The sequence below is a fragment of the Candoia aspera genome, chromosome 1, assembly GCF_035149785.1.
Source record: "Candoia aspera isolate rCanAsp1 chromosome 1, rCanAsp1.hap2, whole genome shotgun sequence".
In the NCBI taxonomy this organism is placed as follows: Eukaryota; Metazoa; Chordata; class Lepidosauria; order Squamata; family Boidae; genus Candoia; species Candoia aspera.
Genome location: NC_086153.1, coordinates 199,751,668 through 199,767,362, shown reverse-complemented (window position 1 = coordinate 199,767,362; position 15,695 = coordinate 199,751,668). Strand labels below are relative to the sequence as shown.

Here is a 15,695-nt window from a genome sequence, read left to right as displayed (position 1 = left end):
TTAGGTTTCTCGGTTATAATTATTGTTATTATATAGAAGGAAAGGTTTAATTAAATCTGCAGGTGCTGCGAACATAAAAAGTAGTGAATTTTTAGTTTTCTTTTTGAACTGTCTGCAGAAAAGAAATGATCTTGTTTCCATAATATTTTGGGATATTAAAATAAAATTTATGGTTTCATGCTGGGTCTGAGAATTCACTATACCCAGAATAACAAAAATCATCACCCTTAGGTGAAGGAATAAAAGTCATAATTTAGATGCCCCATTTACTCTCACTCTCTCTCTACACACACACACACACAGACACACAAAGAACCCTACATTATTTAAGACTGCCTTAAGTTAATGAAAATCTATGGCAAAAAAGGGCTTTTTAGCAACCATACCCTCAGTTTCAAAGCATCAAAGGAGAACTGAGATTTAATTGAGAGATTTGTATTTGTTTTTTCTGTAATACAGGTAGTCCTCATTTAGTGAGACTCATTTAGCAACCGTTCACAGTTACGACAGCGATGAAAAAGTAACTTTGCAACCAGTCCTCGCATTTATGACCTTCAGAGGTCTGTAAAGCAAAAGAAAGCTAAGATCATCAACACAGTCACAGTTTCACTTAGGAACTGCTGCACATAACAATTGAGTTGCCAGTCCCAACTGTGGTTGCTAAGCAAGGACTACCTGTATGTATTTTTAAAATAAAAATGTCTTACTTGCGAAGGTCAGGAATTTGCACAGTACATAATGATGACACTTCTATATGTTTCTACCAGATAATTTCTTTTTATTGTCAGAGGAAACACTAAACAGAATAGATTAGTATCAACTCGCCAATATTTCAAAGAGATAGATTTGTGTCTCATACCATGCAAGAACCAGATCAGTGGGAGTGAGAGGACAATGGAGCAGTGCAGAGGCCAAATCAGCCCTCTGTGCCCTCTGAACTGCTAACAGAAGGAAAGGGTTAACATGGATAACAAAAGATTTTTTCCCCACAGGATCTACTAATTAACATATTGATTGAAAACCTTATTCAGACAACCTTCCCACCACATAATTAAGTTCACTTGATGGAAACAAGAAATGAGTCTGTTGGCACTACTCTTTTCCATGTATCTTCATCATGTGGTCCCATATAATCATGATTATTTCATGAAAATGCTCTATATGTCTCCTTGGTCCTCCTGCACAGTCAAATTTAGATGTGACAGTGCTGAATCACACTACAGCCAGTCTGCACTGCTGTAGGGTCAAAGCTGAGGGAAACCAGACCAAGTGCTAATATAGGTTTATCCAATCTTCTTTCTAGGGCTATGCAGTGCTTCTAATCTGATTCCAAAAAGGTGCTTTGGAGTATGCAGTGGACCACTGTAGCAACTGTCTGCAACTCTTTAAAGCAGGTGTGTATTTTCCTGAGACAACGTGGCAGCTGCTGAGGGCATCCTCACAAACCCAGAAAAAGACACATTTGTTTTAAGAGTCACAAACAATTGCTATGTTCATCTGCCTGTGCACTCCAAAGTACCTTTTCTTATTTTCAAGTGCAGCACAGCCGTATTCTGATCTTCCTCGCAGCTGAATAATTCATATCAAAATACACAGACCCAGACCTAAAAGGTATACACTGTGTGTCAACCCAACTAGAGAACTGTGGTAGCCAATTCCTAATACTAATCATATGACAGTGCAGTTCAGGCCTGTCCAATTTGTCATCCACCAAGCAAAATGCATTCTACCAATCATTACATATCACTGTCTGGCGAACTAATATGCTAATCATTAGCCTGAAAAACTATTATATATCATTGCATTTATTTGTTACATTTATGTTCTGCCTTTCTTTCAGAAACTCAACCACATGTTTGGGAATCTCCCCTAATTTCATCTGCACAGAACTTTCTGAAGACACTTAATGAATTCCTGGGTAGAATGGGCCTCTGAACCAGGCTTTCTTTATTCCCAGTCCAACATTTTACCCACCATAGCTCTCACTCCAACTTGGTAGGTTGTACAGGCACACAGGAGAACACAGCTTTGTAGCCTCCCTGCCCCTTGCTTCTTTGAAAAATATGTTCTGATCTGTTGATGCAATAAAGAAGCTAGTAGCAACAATTGTGAGCAATTCTTAGAGACAGTCCAGATTTATTCTCAAAAGAAAAGAAATATATACTTGACCATTTCTCCAAGAATATCTGGTCAAAATTATTTAATTCAACAAGTAACAGATATTGGGTTGGATTCAGAATTGTTAGGAGCAGAACTCTACTATACGGACATTTCTATTAGAACAGGGAAATGTAACTTTCATACCGAAGGCCACATTTAGCCTTCAAAAAGAACCAAAAATGAATTTTAGTTAATTTAAATTTAATTAAAGTTAAATCAAATACAGTTAATATGATCACTGCCCATGTAATTAACAAATTTCTCCTTCAGCATATTAAAAATTACAATTTAGAGGCAACTTTTCCATCAGTTCTGCAGTCACACCCAAATCTTGGGGTACTCTGAGGAAGGGAAAGATGATGATGATGTATTAAACTTGTATGCTGCCTGATTCTCAGTAACTCTGGGCAGCTCACAACAAACAAAATAAATTTCAATAAAATCAATAAAACATGAAAGATAAAGATAAAAGATGGCGTGAGGAAGTGAGGGGTCTCACTCTCCCTTGCCAAAGGCCTGGATGAAGAGCCAGGACTTCACAGCTCTTCTAAACAACAGCAGAGTGGGGGCCATTTGGATCTCAGGGAGAACCTCGTTCCAGAGGGCAGGCATTGCTACAGAGAAGGTTCACTTCCAAGGTCCTGAGAGGTGATGTTGTTTAATCAGAAGAACCCAGAGTGCACCAACCCTGCAGGATCAAATCAGCCAGGCAGATGTCACGGCAGACAGGTGGTCCCTAAAGTAACCAGGCCCTATGCCATGTAGGGCTTTATAGGTAACAACCAGTGTCTTGATCATACTTGGAAGTAAACTGACAACCAGTGTTGCTCACAAAGCAGAGGTGTTACATGGACATACTGAGGCATGCCCATCACTGCTCACCACCGCATGTTTGCACATTTCTCCTTCCATATCCAACCATCTTTAATCCAAACATTTGCTTTGGCAGGTTAGGATCTCTCTGGATAAGTGGGAGTGGCTGCACAAGGCTTTCAGAGAGAATTGGCAAAAATTATTCGAATTCCCTGCCTCGGTATCACCCACACCTAAGCACAATGGAAAAATGATGCACATGCACATCACAAGGTCACAATGTACATTTTGTCATTTGTCCCCCTTATGCTTCCCACCATCCCTCCAAAGAGACCCTCAGCAAGATCCAAGTCTCTTTGGAGCTATTCCCTACATTAAGGCTACCAGATTTGGAATGCGGCTATCCAGATGACCATTAGATGGTAGCAAAGAGATACAGAAAAGTCTAATTCTGGATTTTGGCAGCCCAGGTCCACTAGCTCTATCCTAAATGGAAGGACATGCCTGGATCTCCAGTTGTGTTTAGTTCCAATCCTCCTATTCTGTTCTGTTCAAGTTCAAGCAAAGTTCACAAAATCCAGCACCTCAGGCAATACTGCAGGAATTCTACAAAATCAGGTCTTCTGTTCCTCATATGATGCAGATCCATTTTTTTAGCCCTGCTGGTCAGTGGGCTGGCTTTTGCCCTTTGGTTGCTTCAAATGTGTATGAGCAGCAGGAGTACTCTGGTCTTTTTTTGTAATCACTTAGCAGGAACCTGCTAAGATACATACAGTATTTACTACAAAATTGTCCCTTTGGCCACTAAATCACTTGTTTCTCCCTATTTTGTAGATTTGCCCACTTCTTACAAATTTGGCCATTTTCCAATGCTACCCTTTCCCCCATTCTAAAAAATGTCAAAGATTATTTATTTATTTATTTATTTATTATTCAAATTTCTATCACCGCCCATCTGGCGTGGAGAAGCTTTCAACAGTTTCATACTCAACTGTGGACCCTGACTGTCTGGTAAGCAGAAAGCATCCCCAACTTGGGGGCCTTTTAAAACCAACCTTTAAAAGGATTCCTTTTAGTCAGCATTTCTAAAACGATTGTTTTAGCATTTCCCCCCTCTCTGCTACCAGATCTGATTTTAACTTTACTGATTGTAAAGCACCCGTGGGACGCAAGCATGAAGGTCGCTACTGAAATACAAGATTGCAGACTATCGTTAAAATATTCAGCTTGCACTGAAGAAGGAAAGATAAGTGTTCTCCTGCCTGGGATTCCCTGACACAGTTAAAATACAGCAGCATCAAACAAAGGCTCACCTTTATCTTTGACTACCAAAGGCAGAAAACAAATTCATTTTCAATTAGAACAGCTATAAATTCAATTCAAACTCTACTGGTGATCATCAACCACTTTTAACAATCCACAGTGATGAAAAGTCTCAGACCTCTCTGAAAGAGCTAGCTAAGCAACCACGACCCAGACACCCATAAACAGACAGGCTTTCTGTTTTAAAGCTGTCCTGTTTCCCGAGTGCACAATCAGCTTCAACTTGAGCAACTAAGTCACAAAGAGGCTTTGCTCATATCAAAAACAGCCAGCCTCTTGAACAAGTTATTTTTGAAACCAGGAGAGATATTCAGATAGTTTGCTGCATGACACGGGAGTCTATATTCATAGGATTAGAAACTCTTCCAAATAGTCCTGACTCCTTTTCTTTAAGATCACCCAGAGCAGTGTTTCTCAACCTTGGCCATTTTCAGATGGCGGACTTCAGTTCCCAGAATTCTCCAGCATGGCTGGCTGGGGAATTCTGGGAGTTGAAGTCCACACATCTGAAAGTGGTCAAGGCTGAGAAACACTGACCCAGAGGCCAGATATCAGCAGGTGGCCAGGCTCAGACAGGATTGTTGTCTAAATTGGGCAACATCTGATTGGACAATAATTTCTTATGATAGCCTTTCAAAATCATAAGTATTAGAGTAATTAATAAGGACATACCAACTCATTTTTAAAAGGTTGTATTATTTCAACAAAGACAAAAAACACAGCTAGTCACCCCTGCCAATAAAACAGAGGTTCTTGAATTTTGCAGCACCATGAATCACCACAATTTCAATTTGGATTGATCTTTCTCATCACCTTGATAATACACATTCAGGAATCTGATCTAAATAATACAGTGTAACTAAAGTTAGATTGAAACCTTTGATAAATGCAGTGGTTTGGGAAGGTAAGGTTGGTAGGAAAAAAAATGCATATAAAGAATTCCTTTCAAGCTGGATGGCACCTCTTAATAATAAAAGGTTACAAAATATGACCATGATTGCTTTACTCAGAAGACTGAAGGGAGATGGAGCAATAGCCTGATACCCTTAAGTGTGGATGGTAAAAGTATGAGTGAATTTTCTTCCTTATTTACTATTCCCTTCCCTCTATTTTTAATATTGCTGATATGATGTACAGTTAGATAATTACAATATTTTTGTCCAGGCAGTCTCCAAGAATTGGACACAATTGAATGGATTAAAAAAAAAAGCCTATACTAATGAAAAGCATCAACTGCAGTCTTAAATTCATTGTCCATAATTCTGCTTAGAACTGGGCTGACATAATACAGTGCCAGGCTCGAAGTCCTACTGAACTGAATGGGCATATGTACATTTAAAGAAAACAGAAATCTTCATAAACTACATTCATGCACATCACATGCCATTAAAAAGGAATCAACAGAAGATAAATTCTTCATTAGATGCTTCAATCCCAGTATATTAGTTAGACTTAAGATAGAGACTCACATTCTTCTCACTCTACCTGGACAAGCTGCCTCTCCAGAAAGCTCAGAGCACCATCTTCTCAAGAGTCTGGCTTGACTGTACATACAAAGCCTGATCCCTTTCTTTTCCACTCTACCTGGATAAACCAGCTTGTCTAGACAGAGTAGGAAAAAACTGAGTTTGGGGCTTGGCTGTAATGTACGTGGCAATTTAGCAACCTGTTCTCACAAACCAGACTGAATTGGCTAGGCTCTTTTCCTGGTGAATTGGAAAATCTGGATGTTCAAATTTAAAAAGCTAGCCTTCAGCATCAGAATGGTAAGGCAGAAGTCCCATACAGCAGTTGTGACTGTTGCTAAATAGTGTCAGAGGCTTTTAAGGAAGTCTAGCCTTTTCTTATTTAATTTTTAGGGGTTTGGCTGTTGTTGTTTTAATCTATGGAACGACAGAACATTAGGGCAGAAGAATGTGATAAATCCAGATACAAGCTGTTCTAGCCACATCAGATTGGGTGTAGCTTCTCTTCCTCTTGGAGTGCAATGGCAGTGAAGAACTTGGCACCCAAATCCAATGGCTGTGCATTAGCAATGAGAAGAGTGACGCCATCTTTCCTAGCCTTGTGTCCCTCCAATGGTGCCATTCAAGGAGAGGCTGAAACTTCTTTAGATTAATCCCAGGTAAGCATATATTCTAGAGCCAGTTTGGTGTAGTGGTGAAGGCACCAGGCTAGAAACCGGGAGACCGGGAGTTCTAGTCCCACCTTAGGCACAAAGCCAGCTGGGTGACCTTGAGCCAGTCACTCCCACTCAGCCCTAGGAAGGAGGCAATGGCAAACCACTTCTGAAATCTTGCCAAGACTTGTCCAGGCAGTCACCAGGACTCAACACTGACTTGAAGGCACCCCTCCAAAGCATATATTCTAGACACTAAAAGGTGCTTAATTTTAAGTAAGATCAGTTATAACAAAGCAGTTTCATAATTTATGGCTTGAATTTGGCTTCTCTCCTATAATCACCATTAAGCTTACCCATACTACACCCAGGTTTATACAACATAAAATATATTTTTATTCAAAAATGGAACTATAAAATCTGTGATAAAGAGAAGGGTCTGGGAGAAAGGGAAAAAGTAAATAGATTCAGGAAGATGGTAATAGGTCCAAGAGTAGTTAATGAGTAGATTTTAAAAGCTGTAACAACCGAACAGATTCTTACATAGCTTTCCTGAGTTTGGTAATCCCAAATGATTTGGGACTAAAACCCCCAGGATTCCCAGGACCCTAAAATTTCTGCAACCCCAAAACAGCTGGAAGATTACAAACTACTTAAGCCTTAACTGGTTTCTTTTCTTTTCTTTTCCCATAAGTCTGGCCAAAAAATCCTGCCGCGAGAAATGTTAGGCTACAATAAAACAAGCAAAAAAGAAAAAAAGAGAAAAGTTTCTGAGGAGCATATTGTTATAAAAGTTAAAACAGACGTTTACTATTTCTTTAACTTAGAAGCAGAAAAAAACAACCTGAGAAACAGATGAAGACCTTTCTCACAATAAAAGAAACTGAGCTGTGGCATGTCCCTCAAGGTTCTGTGCTAGAATCAATGCTATTCAATATTTATAAATATCCTGGAGAGTGGGAGAGCAGTTAAGGATCCAAAACTGTAGATTTTTCCAAATGCAATCGCAAAGACTGCCAAGAGTTCCTAAAAATCTTAATCAACTGGGCAAATGTTTGATAAAATAACAAATGAGTTTGAATTGCAGGAAGGGATACACATCTGGGCATCACGTGTGGTATGAACCAGGGCATGGGGAACAGGACTTCCAAGTCCTAAATGACTTGGGCCCAGGACATCTGAGGAACCCTTCAAGATTTCCTCTGGGCAGTAAGATCATTTGGAGAGGCCCCTGTCCAGGGGCAGCCAACCCGCTGGCTCAATGGAGTTTAGTTTTCTCTGTGGTGGAAATTCACTTCCCAGTACAGTATCTGGACTCCCTTGTGTGTCGGGCACTGAGAAGCCTTTAAAAACATCTGTGCCAATCAGCCTCCATCTTTAATTACTTATTTTAAGAATTTTTGAAACTTGCCAGAATGAAACTATTTTAATCTATTTTTAATGTAAGAATGTATCATTTGTGTATGTTTATATATCTGTAAATTGCCTAGGGATTTCTATGATGTGTGGCCTAAAAACCATCAAATTAAATCAATAAATACATGCTATCAAGGCCTAGGCATTACCACTGCTGAAAGCAGACTATTGTTTTTCTAATTATTTCTGCACTTAGGATTATAATATCCCATTCCAAACACAGCGATTCAATGGGATCCAACCACGGGCACTAGAGGGAACCAACCAACCATATATTATGCTTGAATATATCATTTATGGTTCAGCAAAGGGCTTCCCAGAGTGCAAACTTAGAAGAGTAGCTTTAAATGGAGACTTCACTCACTGATATTTTGGTATTATTTCTATCTACCTACCTACCTATCAACCTTCTAAGGCACATACACTTCCACAGGCATTATCAGGAAATAAACCTCACTCATTTATCTGAGACTACTTTCCACACTGTGCAATTACAGTTATAAAATCCAACCCCTGATTTTGTTTTTAAACATGACAGAATCAGGCGAGCCCTAAATTTCTTACTCTCACCATTCGCTTCAGTATGACTTCTGAATGGGAATGAAAAAGTGCTTTGCTAATTTGTACCAATGGCTGGAAATGGAGTGTTCTGTGCAGCAAATGAGCCATAATAATGATAACATCAAACAGCATCCAGGGTATAATTTCACTTAGAAATGAGGCCACCGTTTTCCTGTGTGACAATAGTAAACAGAAAACAATGGGCTAAGGACTCCAATCTGAATACTGTGGCTGCGGCAGTCCTACCTGGGTGGCCCATGACATTTTGCTGTCTGCAGTAAATGTCAAAATGGTTCCATATAAAGAAGTCAAACAACCCAGTAGATGAATCTTACTTCAGCCCTGGAAACAGAACAGTGTCCTCCACCCTATCTAAGGGAAGCAGGGTAGCTTAAGATGTGCAGAGCAAGGTGTGTGCACGCTCTGTCCCCAGCTACCCTCCCTGCACCTGCTGTGGAAGCAGCTGCCTCACTATAGCTAATGAAAGGCCTGGCCCCGGCTCCAGAAAGGATGACCCAACAAGAACAAGTGATTGTGTCTCTTCTTGGATTCTACCCCGTATCTGCAGATAGTGCTGGGAAAGCCAGAAACCACCTTTAGGTGCTAGGGACATACGCCTCGCTCTCAGGGCCAAAAGTTGGAGTTCCTGGCCCATTTTATCCTCAGTTTCCATGTTCTACATCTATAATTAAATCTCTGTAAGCATTCGTTTTCTTGTAGACGTTTACTGCATGTTTATGTGCAGTTTAACACTGTAACTAGCTGCTATTTTCCTCCCCCTCTCCTCCCGCCTTTCCCCCTCCTATTACTACCTTCCTAATCTAAGGTCTCCTCTCTTGAAACTGCTTTTCCTTTTTGGAAACTCCTGCCTTTAGGGGCTTGTTCTCACCTAATGGGAGCAGGAAGGTCAAATTGTTACTTTTATGTCCAGCTGACGCATGTAAAAGGGGGAGCAGATGGCCACCTTTCCTCTCCTCACTTACAACTATGCACTTGGCATAACTTGAGAAAGCGCCCAGTTTGGAAGAATGTCCTCAACCACACAGGCACAGTATATATACCTACTCTCTGTACACGTAGAAAGTGGTTGCAGGGCCAGGGAGCATGAACAAGTGCTCGTTCAATTTCCTCTCAAGAGATGTTGACTTGCACAATCGTATAACATGGTGCAATTTGCAACAGAACCTTAAAATGGCATTTACTTCTCATTGACATTGTGTCAGCCTTGAGAGGTAGTCCAGCCATGAAGCACACCCAAAAGTCCTAGTTCTAACTTTATTGTAAGGTTACATTCACAGAATCTTGCAAGTCTGAAAGTACATCTCTCCCCTCTCACCTTTACAATCCAAGGAAGTAGGGAGGGTCCCTTCTGAGATGTTTGCCATGTCCCCATTCCTTCTGCAGGCTCAGCTGCCTCTTATCTGATGGTTGTCTAGTCTGTGGCTCTCCCTGCACCGTCTCCCAAGGTCATTCCCACATACCATTACATATTGAATGTACTCAGGTGAAGAAAGTCCTCCGAGTAACAGCAACACTGCACTGGAACTACACAATGGAATATCAGAGGCTAACTCTGTCCAACTAGTGCTCCTCAGCTATGTTATATATAGTGAGAGATGCTACATACAAGACAGAAAGAGATGGGTATGCTTCAATCCAATTACAACAAATTAGCCATGCATATAAAGCTACACAGTTTTTCGTGCGTTTAACTTTCCCTGGGCTGTACCCAATATTCTTATTTTCTCCAATACGAATCACACTTCTTAAAAATTTATCTTATGTCAGACACTGAGGAACTAACTACTTACTGCGATCAATGTGGTCAGTTCTGCGGCATCACTGTTTTGCAAGCTGAAACACAAAAGAAAAGCAATGTTCAGTTGAATTATTCACAGATGGTAAACAACATCCTGTAAGCAAATGCATCAGATGTAATATTCAGGCATTTTCATAAACAATCAAGAATTATCAACAGACAATAAATATGCACAATGAAAACACCTGATCATGGACACCATTTAAATAAAATATGCAATGTATGGTGTGATTCCACAGGAGAGTGGAGAAAATGATTCCTTTCACTGCCTGAAAACCCACAGGCCAGGCAGGAAGCTGGTACACCAGCTATGCTAAGTGTCAATCTGCAGGGAGAACTGATGCTCTAGTAGAAGTCCACCATTCTAAGGCCAGCATGAGGTGTTGGCATTGCTGGGCAACTGCTAAAGCCCTTATCTGAGGAGGGTTGCGGCTTCTGCCAAACCCCTGATCGCCACTTCCCTCTGATGCTGCTACTGCTCTTCCTTCCTGATACAATCAGGAACAAGGGGAAGGAACAGCAGCTGCCCCGTACCCCCACAGGTACCCACCTCTGGGCCCCAAAGGGTAGAACAAAGCCAGTGGACTGTGGTGACAGCAGATAGGAGCTGGTAGGTCCACTCATCAGCATAGTTAGCACCGATATTGAAGTCCCAATCCCACAGTGGAGAGAAGAAACAGAGCTTCTCCACCGACAAACAGTATTTCATTGAGAGACACAGAAGGGGAAAATAACGTAACCCAATTCTACCAAACTTCCAGCACACTCTTCTACTCAGGGGAAAAAAAATGAAATCCTAAAAAGAGTGAATAGGAAAACTGAGTAAAGATGCATGGCAGAATTGCTAAACAATTGAGACTACTCTTATATATTCAACAGCAAAACATCTGTAGAAATGGTACAGATTTTATTTCCGTACACGTTTGGTACGGAAATAAAAATTACTAACAAGCTAATGTCTGCAGACCAGGCAAGCTCTGGATAAAAGTCAATTAAACCTACCTAATATGACAATCCAAAATCAGAGACTTTTATCCCAACATTTATGTTGTATATACATTTATTTGCAACCACAGGTTTTAGCAAAATTCATATAAAATTACAACAATCCATATCAGTTAAATACATCCCCTACATTTATGTAGATTCTTACAAGCTTAACTGCTCTCAGTTTCAGACAAAAAAGAATTGACAATCACTTCTTAGCTATTATTTTTTGCACTTGTTAGTGGAATAGATCAGTGCTAGAAGAGAAGGTAAAGAGAAAATGACGGTTACCCGACTACTCAAACAAACGATAGGCCTGGTCTCTACAAAACACCAAGTTCCAAATAAGCGTAGATCTATGATAAATTCAGGGTTTCAATTTGTGAGGATATTCTATTCTAGGTACTCTATTGAAAAGGACAACTCAAACATCTGTCTCCTGAAGGTCATCTTCAAAGTTACTCAATAAAGCAACTCAACAAAACTAATGATATATAACACAATGCAGCTGGTACGGAACAAAGGATGTTAATGCAGAATATTTTAATAAGGCCTACCAGGAAACAGAAAAAGAACTTTAAAAGCCACCTGCTCTGACTGAAATCTTCCCACAGAAATTGAAAGATGCTTCACCCAGGAACCTTACTAGAATAAAGGTGACCACTAGAACGGAGCAGTAGAAGTACAAGGCAATGTCATTTGACAAGTGTCAGTGAAAAGATTCTTACTTTCAAATCTCAGTGGGTAATGTTTTACTACACACACCAATTCTGTACAGTGTCAACACAGTAAGGTAAAGGTAAAGGTTTCCCTTGACATTAAGTCCAGTCGTGTCCGACTCTAAGGGGGCGGTGCTTATCTCTGTTTCAAAGCCGAAGAGCCGGCGTTTGTCCGTAGACACTTCCGTGGTCATGTGGCCAGCATGACTACACGGAACGCTGTTACCTGCCCGCTGAAGCGGTACCTATTAATCTACTCACATTTGCATGTTTTCGAACTGCTAGGTTGGCAGGAGCTGGGACTAGCAACGGGAGCTCACCCCGTCACGCGAATTCGAACCGCCGACCTTCCGATCGGCAAGCTCAGCAGCTCAGCGGTTTAACCCGCAGTGCCACCGCGTCAACACAGTAGTATATGATAAAACACTTTGCATTTTCCATTGCACAATTTAGTGCAAGAACAATGGTCTGGAAGTTCAGGAAAGTTTTATGTAAAAAAAACTATATTAATAGAAAGTATCGTAAATACATCGTAAATACTGCATTATCTACCCTGCTATACCCTACCCAGCATACCTATATTATAGTACATTCCTACTGTAGTATGCCAATGTACTAATCTCAAAGTAAATCATTGCCTGTTATGAAATGTCTTTAAAAGGTTGTGGCTTAGCACTTTGGCTAAGAATCATGTCCTTCCAGATTAAACATTTATTAATGGTCCTGCTCATTTCTAGAATTTTGTAAGTGGGGTTAATGGTAACATCCTTCTTTTGCCGACTTTCCCTTTTTTTTTCTATAGAACCACCCCTATCTTTTCTTTCCCAGTGGGAAGACAGAACAGTTAGCATTAGAAACCTTCATCTAGATGCAACCGTACAGTCATAAACCTAACATTAAACTGCAGTCTGTTAACCATAAATGCACTTTAAGCCAAGATCATTGACGTAACTGTTAGAGTTAGACTCTTGGACTTAGACCATGAAGTCCTAGGCTTGTTCTCAACTCAGCATTTTAGGTTTCCTAGGTGATCTTTGCATTTCCCCTTTAACAAATAGTATTTGACTTTTCTAATTCAATTGTCTCCCAAGAATGGCTAATAAAATTATAAATTCACGTAAGACAAGCAGAGAGAGAGAAGCAACTCATAGCTAGGTTAAATTATGGATAAACACACTATATCTAAGGTGTGGTCAGATTAATAAAGAACTTTTCTAGGTACAAAAATTACATAATAAGCATCAGTAGAACATCTTTTGGAACTCAGCCCGAGTTGCATTCTCCTCCCACCTGTAAGTTCCAAAAATAAATATGGGGAAAGGAACTCTCAATATTGCTTTGGTTGACAATTGTATCAATCACACAAGTAAGGTTTTAAGGTTTTTCAACCTAACTTATTTCACAGAACTCTTGTAAAGGTTAAAAGCTGGAGGGAATGAATTTCAAAATAAAATAAATGCAATGATAAGGGATCAGAAAATCTAACAGAAGTAATTGATGAGCTGGATAGGGAAAGTATATTGAAGCATAGAAAGAACTCAAATTTACGTATTATGACTGGTAAAAGGATAATCATGTTATGGATGTTGACTTCACCCTTGTTATTTTAGAAAGATAAGAAAACAGCAATAATTTTTGGCTGCTAACTTGAAGGCAGCATTGCCTTTGGCTTGGATGTTCATGCAGGATGGAACAGTCATGATGACAAGTTCTCCTTCACACTGCATTTTTTCCTAATTGTGTTCAACTGTTGATTCTGGAGCTGTGTAGTATTGCACAGATGACTGCGTGAGGTTGTCAGCTCTGTTTTTGCCTGTGTCTTGAAATGTATCCTTCTTTTAAATCACTTTCTTTGTGGTTTGTGATCTGATCTCTGTGTGATGCTAGGTTTACTGTGCACATCCAGTTTGGAGGGTCTTTATCTGACTGCATCGTACTCCTTTTCCATGCCAGTTGTGCGGGTACATGTACATATGCAGGACTGGTGGGTGGACTTACCCTAAGGGACCGTGCTTTGTTCATTTTGGATGCCAGCTCCTGCTGAAAGCCAGTTATTTATTTTTGTCTAGCAGAGGCCAGCAGTCTCAATTAACCTGTTTTATATTACTGGTATTGTGCTTCCCTTTTGATAGGCTAGAGTGCTTTTTTTCTTCACATCTTGGTTTGCTGCTCAAGAGCTGCTTGCTATACACTGTTAATCATACTCAAGGGCATCTTACAAATAATCCTGTACTTCAAAGACAACATGTCCATATTTCATATTTTTAAGAAACTGCTCCGCTATGTTTAGAAATTTATCATTTCCTTACATTTTACCATTGTTTCCAAAGCATACTGCACGCTGCAAGGTCACGAGTTAAAAATGATTGACAAATGACTATTAACAAGCGTTTTCCAAGGCAGAAGTTAAATATATTCCAGCCTCTCACTATAATTAGTAAAAATTGTCATGCTCTCATTATATTCTTAAAATAACTCTCTTTAAGAGAAATGAGCACACTGGATAGACTCTGGTTAAAATTTCAAATGATAAAGATTAAAGCTGCCTGACAGCTTTGCATTATGCTCTCCATTACGTACAAGAAATTAGAACTTCTCATATAATTTAGCTCACTGTACCTTTCAGGCTATCTATTATTAATTCTTGATTTTTTTTTCTTCCATATGATGTCCCTTGGCACAAAATATTACTTTTAGGGAAGCACTATGTTCAATGAATGTTAACATCAGTTTTACCCATGTTGGCTTTTCAGCTGCTGAAAAGTGAAGCAAGATTTGCTAAACCTCACTTGAAGTCATTATGTCATCTTGGACTATTTTTACATTTAGGAAAAAAAATACTGCAGTCTGGTCCAAACCTAAGGTATATATAATAAACAGGTTTTTTAAAAAATGTAAATGCCAGAAGTAAGAATCAAGTAATTTACAAGGATATAATAATGCAAACTTAGAAAAAAAAGCTTGGATAGGGTTTATTTGGCAAAAAATGAAACAAAACACTAAGAACACTAAATATCACTGTGAAATGAAGAGAAAGTAGACTCTACATCTTTGAGTTTTGTTCTCTGCCAAAATACTTGGCACGCTTCCCTTTGCTGGTGCAACTGGCAGCCATTCCTGGGCTAAAGCCCACTCATCCCAAAGTGTGACGCTGCCAGCTTTTCTGGAAAGTTACTTTGATGCCTTTATAAATCTCCATGTGCAAAAGTTCTCAATATTAGGCCTGCATTTGATTGGCCTTTTATATTATTACCTCTGGTTATGCTCCCTTACACTTTGCTCAACAATTCTACTCCACCCTTCCATTCAACTCTCAGAAAAGAGCCCTTTAACGCTCTCAATGCCTTTGAAAACATCGGCTGCGTGCTCCAAAAGGAGAACATTTGTGGAGTGGCAGGTCTGGGCACACATTTGCAATGAAGGCTGCAGGGCATACATGACAGGAAAGCCATCTGTAACCAAGCAAGGGCAGTCTTCTCAGTCAGAAGACATGAGAGGGAAATTATATGCCAGTGCAGCATTTCTGCCATGGATGTAGTATACAGGCAGCTGGGTATAGGCAAGAAACTCAGATCTGTTTTCATGTCCTAGTAAGGAAAGGATAGTAAGTCAAAAGCAAGAGCAGATTTGCGTCTGTGTGTATGTATGTAACAGATGATTCTAGTTTTCTGACACAGAGATTAATAGCTGTGCTGGTAATTGCACAATGGGAAGGACTTTTAAGTACAACCAGCTATACTTTGTATAAGATGCAGTGAATGAATGCGGTATTTGAGGT

At 39.9% G+C, this 15,695-nt stretch overlaps 1 protein-coding gene across 11 annotated transcripts in view; it reads right to left on the bottom strand.

Moving 5' to 3' along the window:
• Positions 1-15,695, bottom strand: part of BAZ2B (bromodomain adjacent to zinc finger domain 2B) — a 229,667-nt gene that overhangs the window by 149,454 nt on the left and 64,518 nt on the right. For all 11 annotated transcript variants that reach the window (XM_063318319.1, XM_063318320.1, XM_063318321.1 and 8 more), the window contains exon 2: positions 10,204-10,246. The gene's annotated coding sequence lies outside the window, so the exon portion shown is untranslated. The remainder of the gene's footprint in view (positions 1-10,203; positions 10,247-15,695) is intronic.